Genomic DNA, 16,156 nt, shown 5'->3' with positions numbered 1-16,156 from the left:
ACACACACACATATAAACTTTATTTATTTATTTTTAATGTTATATTCATTAAAAAATCCTAAAACACATCAGGGCTTCCACAAATATATCAGCACTGATAATATTTTGTGAGCATCAAATCTGCATATAGAGTTATTTGTGAAGAAATAGCTGATCTGAACTACATTTTACAATTTGTTAAAGTAAAGAGAAAGTTATTTGTACAAAGACACAAAAACAGAGTTATACTGCTTTTTTAATCAAATAAATACAGTTTTGGTGAGCATAAACTTTCAAAGTAATAATAATAATAACAATAATATACATTGATACTAATATACATATATTATAAGAAATCCATTCACTTTTATTAGTTGTGATAAAAATGTTTTACATTACCTTTGTAAAAAAATATGAAAATAATTACAACACATGTATTTTATTTGTTACTATTATTAAAAATGGACAAATTATTAATAATAAATAACACAGAGAGGTTTCCAAACTTCTGACCAGAAATCAGGTTTCAACATAAGCTTCATTCTTATTTTCATTTTATACAGTAGCCACAAAGTACACTTAAATTACTCTTAAAATGTAATTAATTATTAAAATACTACTTTATACATTGAATTTCACAATACCAAGATAGGTGACACTTCAGTAAAAAGGTCTATATTTTATCACATACGTGAAAGAGAGAAATGTTAGTAAAGAAGTTAGTTCTAGGATCTTTTGTTTGTGTGATGCATGGCATTTTATTAATAACCCGAAAACAATACATTTGCAAGTTTGCTCATATATAGGCTCTCAATTAAAAATAAATAAATAAATAAATAATATTATCTGTTATTATTATAGTTATTAATTTTTATTAATTTCAATTTTTTGTAATGATGACGTACATTTTTAAACATAATCATAAAAAAAAAAAAAAAATCGCACCAAACCAGTAGATGGCAGTAAAGCGGCTCCAAGCTGATGAGTTAAAGCAGATGAGTAAGATCTGTATGGCAGTATGGCAGCTTACAGTAAGAAATGACTCTCTTTAGATCAGTTTGTGTTTGTGTGGATCTGCTGTTAAAGCTGCAGTGAAATCAGGACATCACAGTTAGTGCTGGATTCCTCTGGAAATGGTGTAGGTCAATTGCAGTCTTTGTTTTTTTTTTGTCTACTGTACTGATTTTCCTTGCCAACTTTTTATCATTCTATCTTTCTGTCATTGCACCGGGTTTGTAGTTGCTTCATGACATAAAATAATAATTTTGTTGGTTTGCAGCACTTTCTTTTATTTCACTACACCTTTTCACAACTGTTATTTTTATTGTAACCTGGACTTACATGATACCGTAAAACTGCATTCCTCCTCATAAAATAATAATAATAAATAGATTTTTTTTTACTTATGTTTATATTTAATTTTATTTTAGCCTTATTTAAATAAAAAAAAATGTAACAAAAAAAATGTTTTTGTTTTTTTCTGTTATAATAGTTGTAGGGGCAGTATATCATGTCACACTGTTAGTTACTTACATTGTTATTCCAACCTCTTGTGGATTAACACAAATAAACTACGGGAAGTAATTGTGACCTTGTTTTCTGTTTCTTTAGTGAGTAAGTGTCCCAAGTGAGGACACGATGCCAGTCTCTAGGGCAGCTGTGAAGGTGCTGCATTTGGGGAGGATTCCCTTCTGCGGTGCCTTGCAGGTCCAGCAGCAGCACATAAAGCAGCATCTGGATTCCCAAACACTTTATTACTGTGTGAACACGAGGCTGTGTACACCGTGGGCATCAGACGCACTCCTTACCCTCCTGAGGAGGAGCAGAGACTCCGAGCGCTGGGCGCAGGCTTCATCCGCACCAACCGAGGAGGTCTAATAACGTTTCACGGTCCTGGTCAGCTGGTGTGTTATCCCGTCCTCAACCTGGCCTGCTTTAAGAAGAGCGTGAGATGGTGCCGTAAATTTGGGATCGAAGCCTCCACTTCTCCGGATACAGGTGTCTGGGTGGGCGACAACAAAATCTGTGCAATTGGTAAGTGCATCTTTAATATTTATATAAAAATTAAGGTAACACTTAAGTATAGGGTCCAATTCACACTAATAACTACTTGCTTATTAGCATGTCTATTATTAACATATTGGCTGTTTATTAGTGCTTATGAAGTACATATAATGCATGACATCCATAATCCTACCCAATACCTTAAACTTAACAACTACCTTATAAACTATTAATAAGCAGCAAATAAGGAGTTAATTGAGGCAAAAGTCATAGTTAATGGTTAGTTAATAGTGCAAAACGTTTACCTTATGTGCGCTGAATATACGCGATGGCCGGATCAACATTCTGTCCAACGTTATATAACCAATCCAGGGGTTTTTCTGCATTGATCATTTTTTTGGTGGCTGTCAAAGCCTTATTTGATCGGTAAGTGATGCCTCACAGGGCGCGTAAGAGAGAGAGCCCCGGCTGTGCGCGCACACTCACAGTCTTCAAACAACACGAGCGCTTCTTTATGGAAGGCCAAAAGGGTCAAATTCACGTGAATTTTAACGCGTCAACAACACGTTAAATACGTGTATTTCACGCGTAAACAACACGTATTTAACGCGTTAAATACGTGTTGTTTACGTGTTAAAAATCAGCGCGTACTTAACGTGTATTTAACGTGTATTTCACGTGTTAAATACACGTGAAGTACACGTGAAGTACGCCTTAAAAATCAGTTTGAATGGGTCAATGTCATTGGCTGCTGAGGACTTGGGTCAAACCACTTCTGTGAGCTTAGAGGGGTGTACCATTCACAGACAGGCAACCATCATTTAACATGCTATAGATCAGCTTATTCAGCCTTATTATTTTGTCTTTTTTTGTATAGACTATAGAAATAATATAATTTAATTGCAGTTTTATGAAATATTTATTTTTTAATAAATATTAATTAACATTTTGTGGTGATAGTATAATGTTTATAAAAGTTACAGTATTTTGTAATGAAACAGGACTTTTTGTTTAGCTCCCCAGATAGCAAACAGTTATTGAAACTATGCTGAATCAACATCACGTTGTCAACATTAAGTCATTGAATCAACATCGAACTCTGATGTTGATCCAACATCATTTTGCACCCTGATTTAATATTGAAACAATGTTGAAATTCTGTCCATAGATCAACGGAATTTCAATGGTATTTCAATTATCAGGAATATTGAAACAATGTTGAAATTTCAACTGAACTAAGGATCAACGTGATTTCAATGGAATTTCAATCATTTTTAAATGTTAATTTTAAATGTAATGCCATAAATTAAATAGCCTGCTTTATCTACAGCCAGGATGTTAAAAATTAATGGAACATTTAAAATCTTGTATAAAACACAGAACACACCACACTATTTAAAATCAAATTCATGTTTATTAGCCTCTCTACTCTTTATTTACACTTCATTGTCATCTGATGCCTGCATAAGTTGTCGTCCAGTCCCTCCTGCCCGGTCTGGCGCATAGCGCAGCCACTTTTGGGTGAAAATTGGGTGATGGTAGCTGTCCCCATCTGCTGAGTAAGAGCATCTAAAACAGAAGATAAAATCACAATGCAAAACAAATTTAGCATTTAAGTTAAACAGAACATATATTTGAACAAATTCAGTAGCCTAGGCCTAACTGGATACTAATTAAATAGTTAATGTAGATTAGAGTTACCATAGACAAAATATGTTTTGACAAAATAATCATAGACAAAAACCGTTGCATTCAGTTTTTGATGAGGTTTTGGGCTGGAAAACCAATTGCAAGTGGTGCAAGTTGTTTGCAGAAATAAAATAAAATGAAATCAAAAATATTGTTTTGCTTACTTGGTGTGCAATAGTGATCTGTAAAAGAACAGAAAAGACAAAAATCTCTGTTAAAAACAGCAATTAAAATTCACAATCATACAGTGTGACTGTACTTTATACATATGTACTCAGGTAACCAATCTGTTATTAAAAATATAAAAACAAAGAATATAAACAACATAATATACAAATTACAAATATACAGTGGTTTATTCTTTTCAGCTACAGTTGATGTCATAGTAGCATTCAAGAAATAAATGTAAAATATAAAAAACGAAATACACTTTAATGTAGGCCTATAAAATATACAATTCTCATTAAAGCTAATGAATTACGCCCCATTAACTGGACTCCCCCGGCCTCTCAGATCACCATACATGTTAAAGGGATTTTAATGCTAAAATATGCTATTTTTTTTTCACTTTCTTCCTATAGTGAATATCAAGCTACAATATATATGTTTGTCAGCTCAAATGTTTCAGTGGTAGAACTTTTGCCTGGCGTGTCAGAGGTCTGGGTTTGGGTATTAAAATGAAGTACAATAGTTGTGCAAGTACAATGCTGTATCACTTGTGACGCAAACATCCAAAAGCAAATGAAAGCCGATGAGTACAACTGATGAGTAGTTTACACTTTATAGATTAGGGGGTGCAGAAAGCTTTGTAAATTATTTATAATGTTTATTGAGATAATAGTACAATGTTGACATTTCAGTGATTTATAAGTGATTAATAATATATTAACTAGTAACTATTAACCATTAAGGATTTTGTTTGATTCAGTTGTTTACTGAAGGCCCTGACTGAAACCCCAGGGTACTCAGGGTACTCACTGTCTGACAGCAGGTTCACTCAGACTCTGCTCATCATCACTGAAGAGTCCAGGAACAAAATAAGCCATCTGACACAGAGACAACAATATTTACTCTGCAGTTCCAGGTTCATTAGAAGGAAACGATAAAGCAGAGGTAAAATGCAGATAAAAGACAGAATAATATATATAACAACAATAATAACATATGTAATATACAAATTCTACTACTAATAATATAATCTTAAAATAACAGAATCTATATTTTTAATTTTAGGTTGAGTGTGACTTACGTTTTGATGTCAGGGACTTCTTAAAATTGGTGAAATATATTCTGAAAAAGGCATATTAATGTATTTCATGAGCTTCTTTCATGAGTATTTCATGAGCTTCTTTTCATGAGTTCACCTGTATTTCTAAGTCAGTATCTCCCGTCAGCCACATTTCTGAAGGGAGATACTGACTTAGAAATACAGATTTACTGAAGAAGCTCATGAAATACATTAATATGCCTTTTTCAGAATATATTTCACCAATTTTCTTTTCAAAAATCTTGGAGTTTCACTTTGTTCTGTATAGTTTCTTTCTGTCCTCCTGAAATCACAGAACAATTTGTATTAATATCTGTTTATCATGAAATATAAACACTCATGTAAACTTGTTTTCAGCCGATTAACGTTACACTCTCAGTGTAAGTGACGTCATCGATTCAGTAAATCAGCCTTTTCCAAAAAAAAACACTGACAAATCACCAGCAAAACATTCACAGAGCCATCAAAATATCTCATACACACACGAAGATTTGATGAAAAGCCCAGAGTTTCATCAACAAGAGCTCAAAATTAGCCTAACGTTACCTGAAAACTGCTAAGACGCTAACGGACTTTTTCGAAGACATTAAACCATTTCTATAAAATAAATTTAATTGAAACATGTCAATAACAAGTAAGAAACTTGTCAGAAACATTTGTATATCATATTTGTGTGATTTTAGCGACTAAACTTACCTAAAACAGCGTCAACCGCAGCGAGAGACGGAGATTACTGCTTGCCAGTAACAGTTTTTGTGTTGACGCCCCGTTTCCATGGCAACTCTGCTCCTCGCGCAGAACTCACCGCACACACAGCATTCACACAAACAAACGTCTAGAGTTAAAACATTACATTTATAATGTACAGCCTCATTCAATAATCACTCACTATAGAGACGGATTCTTTCTGGCAGCCTGTAAAAGAGTGAAAAACACGACGAAAAAGCAGTCAGGACTTCTCTTTAATAAACCGCTTTTACATTTTCCCTCCGAGAAACTGCTGGAAACTCAAGGCTTTAACATTAATTTACCGTGACCGTTGTCTAAACAAGTTAACGGTAACATTATTTGAAAATGAGCCAGTCTCTTCAGCTGCCCACAGACTGTATAAAAACACACCGCGTGCCTGTGCTGTCTGGGTTCATATCGAACATTAAGCAAGCTTACCTGTACGCTTGTGCCAAGGGTCCACAAATGAGCTGTGTCCGGTGCAGTACGTTGGGTATACCACCCGTTGATCTCCCGGTCAACCAAAAATCGATGGATTTTCAATCATATTTCCCGGTCAACTATATTTCGATGCATTTTCAATCATATTTCCTGGTCAACTATACTTCGATGCATTTTCTATCATATTTCCCGGTCAACTATATTTCGATACTATTTAAATACTGTTGCTTTCTGAGTGCCATACACAAAAATACCAACTCATAACTCCACGAATATAGCAAGGAGAGTCAAAAGTTATAGTCTGAATCTACTGTGACGATCCAAGGGGCTGTAGTATTTTATTTTGCCCAGCAGGTGTCATGGGGTAACACTTTTTGTGTCTTTAGGTTAAGTGCTGTGATGCAGGTGTGGAAAATTGATTGTGATTAACCATGCTGCCTATAAGATGCTGGCTTTCTTACCCTTTGGAGGGAAGGAGACTGGTGCTCGGTCTTTGCTGGTCTTGCTGTTTGGTGGTCAGGCGGACTTTCTCACGCTATCAGTCCAAGGCTTGATGTTGTGTTTTTGTATCTTTATATTTTTTTTATGTTTTACCTCAATGTGGTTATGGCTGTTTTCTGATTAAAACACATATTTGTGCAAATTTGATTATGTTGTATCTCTATTCATGTTGCTACTCCTTGATCCAAGGGGTTGTAACACTACGTTCTGTCAAATGTTTAATAGAGCTCTCAAACTGATTCATGGGTTTAGGTATTATTTACATATGAAAGATCATAATGGATTGTTTTGATTTTGGACTCATTTCAATCTGGAGAATCGGCTGTAAATAATGATATGCCATTTTCACAATCAGAGCATGTTTCATGAAGTTATAAAGGTAAAACCATGAGAATATTGTAGCATGTGTGTATTTGGAGTTTTTTTCTTGTTTTGTTATAATTCGATGACGGATATCTTCAAATCTGAATGACAGATTATTGTATAATTGGGCTCATTTTAATCGAGAGAATTTTTAATTTTCCAATATTATTAAAATAACTAAATTACTAGTAACTACTGCTCAACTCTGACTTTCAGTAAATAAAAATATATATTTGCACATTCTCCTGCTGAGAAATAACTGACAAAATGTAAGAAAAAATATAGTGTTCAAGATAAATTATTTATATCCATCTTATTTGATATTCAATATCTCAGGACATACATAAGTTTAGTTGAAGTATCTGTTTCAAAAGTTTTGTGATAGTATAAGACTTAAGTTAGCATCGAGCATTAACATTTGTGTGGGGGAAATAGTTACAATGGAGGTAAGCAATCAATTCAGGTTTAAGATATACAAACCATTGAAATCAATATCTGTCTTTAGAAAACAATCATCTTAGGAATCAACAGCTTTTATTGTGCTTACATTTACAGCAATCACCAAGCAGGTGGCACTTATTGAAACCTCTTTTTTTGTTCAGCAATTCTGCACTTTTTGTTCAGCGATTATGCACTCATCAGACAATCAGTAATTAGGTACACAGGTGATGTTATAAGACATAAGCGTTTAAGACTTTCAGGATTAGAATGAGAGCTTGTACTAGGGTCAGGACAACAGAAGTATTCTACTGCTACCACAGTCAACCCCCCCAACACATCAATATTACTAATCATATTTTTTTTTTAATCGCTGTCCATATAAACAATATTGACTTGTAGCCTAAAAGATTAACTAACAATCTGCTCAACATAATGTATTAGAAGTACATTTCTACAAGAAAGGTAACTTACTGAAAAAGTTTTGGTGCTTAAAGTGTTTCACTGAGGTGAAATTTAAACCTAAAACATCTCAAGATACATGAAATAAAAAGAAAATCTAAATGAAGGGTTTTAAGGGCTTCAAACTGAACATATCATGGCTCAATGTCTTATGGACTATCCTCCACTGCAGTCACATGCCCCTCAGATGGACAATTCCTTCTTGATTTCTTGATCTTTGGCCTTTGCTAATCCAGCTGGCCACACTCTCTCTAGCATCAAAATCTTCCAGACTTGGCCATCTACACTGATTCTTATGGGACAGGTGAACAGTCCCTAAACAGCTTACACTTATTGGATCAGCTATTAAAATAGTTCAGTTTTATATGTAATAGAAAAGTCATTATATTTTGTTAATATAATATATTTTATTAAGTTAGAAAAGCGTTTGGAGCATTTTATGTTTGTTAAATATAAGTTTTAGGTTTTTTTTTTTTTTTTAAGTAACGACCAAGCTGACAGACAGTGAGCCTATATGTTTGATCAATTTAGCCTTCTCAAATCATCACGACTTGCCTAAAATAAAATCTATAGATATAAAACAGTTGAAGCATATGACAGTGTTTGTTAGACTCAGATAAATGTAAGCTATCCAATCATTTGTGAGGAGATGCTTCACTTGCAATTTTTTCCTTGGATATGCCATCATTTTTGCTTATAAAAGGTAAAAGTAATACATTATTCGTAACTGTACACACAATATCAACAAAACAGTTGCTCGTTCTGCCGTGTTGTCTTTAATAGGAGTACAAAAGTTAACCGAAACTCAGTGAAAACATATACATATATATACATACATAAATATAGCTTTAAATAACTACTTAACAAAATAAAAAAAATAAAAAACAAAAACTCTTTCATTATAATTATAACCCATAAAGATGTACTTATCTCTAAAAACGCTTCTAATGAGGAGATGACGAGTCGGGATTGCAACTGTCATGATCCCAGTTCGGTCTCCATCTGCTGGTTCTTTCTTTTCCTTTGCGCTCACTTATCTCTACTCTCATCATCTTCAGCTGTTCCTCGTTCTCTTCCGCTCACCTGCTCTCTATCTCCGATCATTAGGCTCTCTATTTCTAGCTCTGTCTCTTTCCATTCCCTGTTAGATTATTACTAACCACTTTGGATGTTTCTGACGTTTTTGTGCTTTTTCTACAGACCATTAGTCTAGTCTAGTCTTGTCTAGTCTAGTCTAGTCTAGTCTAGTCTAGTCCTGTCTAGTCTTGTCAAGTCGTTGGGAGAGTTTTGTATGGACTGTTTGTTGCCTGTCTTGTTCTCCCCCAGTTATCTGCCGTGAGGAGTAACGAGGGGTCCGCTGCCTCACCTGTACCCTCGCTGATCACAGGCTTCCCAGACCAGCCACTTTAGGCTCCATTGTTTTGACCAGGAATTATCCCTGTACTCTGCCTTTGTTTTTTGGCCGTTGCGGCTTTGCCTTATTTCTACTACAAGAGCATTAACTTGCCATTCGCCTCCTGGGTTCTCTCTCTCTCTGTTCCGTGACCGCAACTTCATTCTTGTGATACAGATTCAGAAAACACTAGTTTATTAGTAAATTAAAATATCTTCTTCTTAAACCTTAATTTGAACGCAGAACTGTTCAGCAGTGCTGCTGCGGGACACAAAACACCGTCGAGCCACTCTTTACAGTCGTGGCATCAAGGTTTCCTGTTGTTTCCAATAGGGCAGCAAGTTTTTTTTTCATCGTTAATTGACTAATGTCTAAAATATAAAAGTAAGAAGAAGTCTAAACAGACTGGAGGCCCGGCCCACATCTGAACAATCGAAGCCCGGCTCGAGGGGTTCCCCTTAAATGGCTCGTTGCACCGGTGCGACCTCAGAGTTTTTTTTAGTCGCACCATTGAGAAATTGTTTGAGGCTTTGAATAAACTAGAGCGAGTTTTGTACAAGAAGTCAACCCCAGACCCATATAATAATAATAATAGCCCTATTGATGTCACCATTTTACTTGTAACTTCAAAAAACAAGATTTCAGTGTAAAATTATGCACCAGCATTTAGATTATATTCTCCTTTTTAAAAGAGCCCAAAACTATCTGTCATTTATATCTAAAGATTTTCCTCATAAATTTATAACGCACATAAAACTGCACAGAGAGCATGTAGTTTAGCCAAAAATCTATGTTAGCTGTCATGTAGGCTTTCCACTGATAACTTCATGAAAAAAGCATAGGCTATATCATAAAAAAGACAAGTCACTATTTGCAGATTAAACACAGTCGAAACTCACCATAAAACATCATTTAGATCTAAATATATATTTCATAAAGATATAACACATAGAAAAAAACTTAGGTAATATATCTTAGAAAAAAAAAAGAAAAAAAAATCAGAGGTTTCAGTCCCGTGCCTCTTAACTTCACGAAACATGCATAGATCCTATGATCAGATCGAAAGATTTCGTTCATAGAGCTGTGACACATGAAAGCAGACTGGCGCACTGAGGCTGCAAAGAAAAACAGCTCGATACTTCACGTTTCGTTTTCATTCATAGCTTCAAGAATCATGCATAGATCATTATTTTCAGAAAATTATCCCAATTAAAATGAGCCCAGAGATACTGTAATCCATGGATGAGATCCAAATATATTGCTATAACACATAAAACCCAAAAGGCACAGCACAACAAATAACTTTAGTTTCCCTTTGCACTTTTATTAATAACTTCATGAAACATTAGATCATGCAAAATCATATGTCATTTTTTACAAAATTCTACAGATTAAAAAGAGCTCAAATTCATCATAATTTGTTCACTTGATCTAAATATATTACTTACGATATTATCACACACATGAAATCATTCAACTGAGAAAATAACATAGGTTACGTTTCCATTCATAACTTCATGAAACATGCATAGCTCGTGGAAAGTGTTAAATTCTCTCGATTAAAATGAGCCCAATTATACAATAATCTGTCATTCAGATTTGAAGATATTCGTAATCGAAATACAACAAAACAAAACAAAAACTTTTTTTTTAAAAGGTTTTACCTTTATAACTTCATGAAACATGCTCTGATTGTGAAAATGGCATATCATTATTTACAGCCGATTCTCCAGATTGAAATGAGTCCAAAATCAAAACAATCCATTATGATCTTTCATATGTAAATAATACCTAAACCCATGAATCAGTTGGAGAGCTCTATTAAACATTTGACAGAACGTAGTGTTACAACCCCTTGGATCAAGGAGTAGCAACATGAATAGAGATACAACATAATCAAATTTGCACGAATATGTGTTTTAATCAGAAAACAGCCATAACCACATTGAGGTAAAACATAAAAAAAATATAAAGATACAAAAACACAACATCAAGCCTTGGACTGATAGCGTGAGAAAGTCCGCCTGACCACCAAACAGCAAGACCAGCAAAGACCGAGCACCAGTCTCCTTCCCTCCAAAGGGTAAGAAAGCCAGCATCTTATAGGCAGCATGGTTAATCACAATCAATTTTCCACACCTGCATCACAGCACTTAACCTAAAGACACAAAAAGTGTTACCCCATGACACCTGCTGGGCAAAATAAAATACTACAGCCCCTTGGATCGTCACAGTAGATTCAGACTATAACTTTTGACTCTCCTTGCTATATTCGTGGAGTTATGAGTTGGTATTTTTGTGTATGGCACTCAGAAAGCAACAGTATTTAAATAGTATATTTTGGCGAGTCAAGAGCTAAACAAAAAGTCCTTTTTCATTACAAAATACTGTAACTTTTATAAACATTATACTATCACCACAAAATGTTAATTAATATTTATTAAAAAATAAATATTTCATAAAACTGCAATTAAATTATATTATTTCTATAGTCTATACAAAAAAAGACAAAATAATAAGGCTGAATAAGCTGATCTATAGCATGTTAAATGATGGTTGCCTGTCTGTGAATGGTACACCCCTCTAAGCTCACAGAAGTGGTTTGACCCAAGTCCTCAGCAGCCAATGACATTGACCCCTTCAAACTGATTTTTAACGCGTACTTCACGTGTACTTCACGTGTATTTAACACGTGAAATACACGTTAAATACACGTTAAGTACGCGCTGATTTTTAACACGTAAACAACACGTATTTAACGCGTTAAATACGTGTTGTTTACGCGTGAAATACACGTATTTAACGTGTTGTTGACGCGTTAAAATTCACGTGAATTTGACCCTTTTGGCCTTCCATACTTCTTGCTCTCTCTCTCCCTTGTGCATATTAATCAAAATCATTAAACACGATAGAAAAAGGGCGAAACACCAAAGTTTCACGCGCGCTCGCGCACTCACAGTCTTCAATCTACACGAGCGCTGTCTTGCTCTCTCTCTCTTTCTCTCTCTCTCTCTCTCTCTCTCTCTCTCTCTCTCTCTCGTGCATATTAACCAAAATCATTAGACACGATAGAAAAAGGGCGGAATGCCAAAGTTTCACGTGGAGCATTCGGAGATTTTTTTTTCTCCATGACATTCTGCTGGCTCCCACTGTTAATTTATTTATTTATTTATTTATTTTTGGAAAAACACTGTATTAGCTTAAAGCCCTCAAGTTTACATTGGTTACTGTATCCTTTCAGTTGCTCTAAACAAGTATTTTGAGTGACCTTTTTTATTGAATGCTAGAGATCAAGTTGTTGTTATTTTTATCTGAAAGAAGAACTTTTTCTCAGTAAGCTAGGCCCTACGTGTTCAGTAAGCTTGTTTCAGTAAGCTATGTGTTTTCAAGGCTTCAAGGTTTTATTGAATGCTATCTCTATATAAGTGATGCATTCTTAGTCAGTCTTTTATTTTGTAATTTTAAGAGCAATAAACATATATTGCAATGTTAAGGAATTCATGTTTTTTTTTTCATTCAGATATGTAAATCAACATGTATAAATTGTTAGTAGTCAATTAATGTGGAGATAATCGAAATCGAATCGGTCTGAAAAAGTTCATCGTTAGATTAATCGATGCATCGGAAAAATAATCGCTAGATTAATCGTTTTAAAATAATCGTTTATCCCAGCCCTATTTACTACTTATCGTTGTTAATTAATATATTTGTGGGAGCCATGATTTTTTAGGACTCTTTTAGGATTTTTTTAAATGAATATAATGTTCAAAAGAATGTTATTTATTTAAGATTTTTATTTTTAACAATTTGTAACGATGTAAAAGCCTTTACAGACGTTTAGATCAATTTAATGCATCTTTGTTGAATAAAATAATTATTTTCTCTGAAATAAATAAATCTTTTCTAAACTTTTCCCCATGAGCATTTTCATTGTCACAATTTGTTTTCTTTTCACTGGTCTCCTAGAAATAGTGCAGAATATTCAGAATATAAATTTTAGTTTGTTATAACATTTATTTGTTTAAAATGATAAAACAGGTGTATTTACAATTTCGGGTTTAATGAAAAGAAAAAAAAAAACACTGGTCACCGTTGTACTTTTTGTCAGTGAAATAAAGTTTAAGAGAAGATTGAGGTGAAGTGTTAATGTTTTGTCTTGCAGGTATTCACTGTGGAAGATACATCACCTCCCATGGCCTGGCTCTTAACTGCAACACAGACTTGAGTTGGTTTGACAACATTGTGCCGTGTGGGATTGTGGGTAAAGGTGTGACATCACTGAGCCGAGAGCTGGGACGAGACGTCCCAACTGAGGAAGCCGTACCAAAACTGCTGGAAGCCTTTACTGAACAGTTTAACTGCACTTTAATATATAATTAATAAATGCATAAATAATTCAGGAGTTTGAAATGATTTGCCATTTATGTGCAACATTGTTTTACCTCTCTGAGAAAATACTGCGGTGGTAGCTTGTCATATAATAATACATCATTCTCCAAAAATCTTGTTCATGTTTGAGCCAATAGATTTCCTTTATGGATTTTATTGAGATATGTTGCTTGAGCAAGTGAATAATATAAACCATGAAGAGCAGGGTCAGAGTTCTTCACAGTTTCAAAGGCAGAAGTGACACAATACAGCGATACATTTTAAGACGTTTAAAACACTAATAACAAATATAGACATATGTTAAATTCACTGAGTATAAAGGATCCTAAATGATCATAAAGAATGTTCTTGATTTCTTAGAAAAATCTCTGCAAAGAGGAAGGTATTTTTATTATTTTATTATTAGAGCGTTTGTACTCTACATGGGTAAGACATTTATATATAATTCAATTCATTGAAGAATCCTGGACGATAATAATAATAATACGAACAGCAACTATTATTATAATTATTATTAGTGTCCAATAAAAAAATGGAGTTGCACAACTGATTTTAACATTGAATATTATAACATATCGTTGATAATATTTAGAAATGTATCTCGAGCCTAATATCATCATATTAGAAGGATTTCTGAAAGATCATGTGACACTGAAGACTGGAGTCATGATGCTGAAAATACAGTTTTACATGAGAGGAATTACATTTTAAAACACACACACACACACACATATGAGGTTTATGACTTTTGAAGAAAAAGAAATGTCTTTATGAGAGTGTCTAAAGCAAAGTGTCAGGAATGTATCATCTTCTAAAATTCTTGGTTCCATTTTTTCTGTCCAAACTTTGGTTTCTGTGAAAACAGTGCCAAATTGTAGAGCTGTAATTATGTTTTGGAGCAGCTCACTGTAAAGACATGATTTATATTCTGTCAGGCTTGTGGTGGAGCAGCGGTGATTTATAGGTGTTTTTCCTCTGATCATTGCAGTGAACGGGCAGACGCTAGATTCAATTACACGTCCTGTCCTCTACAGATGTGTGTCCTTGAGGCCAAAATCTTGTGAACACATTTGTCACTACTGAAATGTCACCTTTTGAAGCAGAGAATGATTATGATTTTATAGCTGATGTGGGATATGGATTTTCTGCATTTGCTTGATAGCAAAAATGTGTGTTTGGAAGAATCACACCATTTCAAGCTCAGACAATGAAACAAATCATGATATCACTTGCTTCATATGTGACATATTTCACATTTAAAGGCTGTGGTGGAGTTTTCCAGTGTATTTCTGTCTGTAAATATTTTTATGTTACAAAAGATTTCCATTTCAAATAAATCTCTGTGTTTGGACCCTTTTGTTCATCAAAGATAATCCTGTAAGAAACGATATGGTTTTCATGTTTTCTTAGAAAGCACAAACATGTTTATCTGTGAAATGTTTCTTGAGCACCAGATCATCATATTACACTGATTTCTGAAGGATCACGTGACTCTGAAGACTATGACGTTGAAAATTTGAACATGACAATAGAACGTTTTCAGTTAGTTAATTGTCACAAATATATTTAAGAAATACAGTGTTTTACTGTATTTCGAACACAGAAAAGTTGCATGTGGTAGTAAACGCTTTTTTTACTGTAAATGTATTATTAGAAAAAGTGTGAAGTTTCCATTTGGCTCACCGTTTTTAACGGTTCCTTTAATAGAGAGCTTCTTACAAACCTTACCCAACAGATGGCAGTGCTTCACTGCGTATCTGCTTTAAAAGACATTGTGAGGATAGATTTGCAGTGAATAGTTCTGTGGCATTTGTAATCTGGAACCAAAGCCTTTCTGAAAGTAACCTTTTGTGACCTTTCATGTTTATTAATCAGGTGCCCTTCAACACATACACACAGTAAAATGGAATCCCATTGGGAAAAGGTAGCAGTGTCTATATCCTGCCTGGTACAGCCTCATTGTTCCATTTATTGATTGTGGCAATTGATCATTAATTACATAGTCATATGCAAATCAGAACCTTCCACTGAAGTGGAATCAGATAGACCAATAAATCTATTGTCACCCCAGGAATGTGTGTAAAAAGAAACCACCAACTGATTCACTCCATCACAATCTGGATTAAAAAAAAAAGGAAGCCTGAAAGCATGACACTATTATGGCCCAACAAAACTGATCAGCTGGAATACGTACTGTATTTATAGGCCAATAAAGATGAAAGTTTGACATTAAAAACAGACACAAAAGAAATGCAACCCTAATGGAGTCTGTCTTCAGGATTTTAATGGCTCTCTAGAGGATTTCAACACAACAGTCAGCAAACAAGAACAATGCTATCCTTCACAGTGTGCAATGGTCGCACGGCTCCCTCTGCTCAAACGCTCTCATTGATGGCCGGGTCTTACAAAGCAAGCACTGATATCAGATCACAGAGCAGCGGCGCAAGGACGCCCTTTTCCTTCTGGAGAGAGCGCTAAAGGAAGCTTGACTGAGAAACAGA

The 16,156-nt window shown here is 34.5% G+C and overlaps 1 long non-coding RNA gene and 1 pseudogene across 2 annotated transcripts; one reads left to right on the top strand and one right to left on the bottom strand.

Moving 5' to 3' along the window:
- The first annotated feature begins 936 nt into the window (after positions 1-936).
- Positions 937-15,006, top strand: LOC113115365 (putative lipoyltransferase 2, mitochondrial; annotated as a pseudogene).
- On the bottom strand, positions 3,069-4,976 carry LOC113115366 (uncharacterized). Of its 2 annotated transcripts, none has more exons than XR_003293878.1 (4): positions 4,922-4,976; positions 4,651-4,744; positions 3,837-3,854; positions 3,069-3,552 (listed from the first exon to the last, which is right to left on the bottom strand). It is a non-coding gene; the product is annotated as an uncharacterized LOC113115366 (long non-coding RNA). The 2 variants fall into 2 exon arrangements; XR_003293879.1 differs by having other exon boundaries at positions 4,651-4,718; positions 4,922-4,961.
- Positions 15,007-16,156: the final 1,150 nt, after the last annotated feature.

This window comes from Carassius auratus, chromosome 15, assembly GCF_003368295.1.
Source record: "Carassius auratus strain Wakin chromosome 15, ASM336829v1, whole genome shotgun sequence".
In the NCBI taxonomy this organism is placed as follows: domain Eukaryota; kingdom Metazoa; phylum Chordata; class Actinopteri; order Cypriniformes; family Cyprinidae; genus Carassius; species Carassius auratus.
The sequence above is the reverse complement of the archived record's forward strand: the minus strand, read 5'-3'. Positions and strand labels throughout refer to the sequence as shown.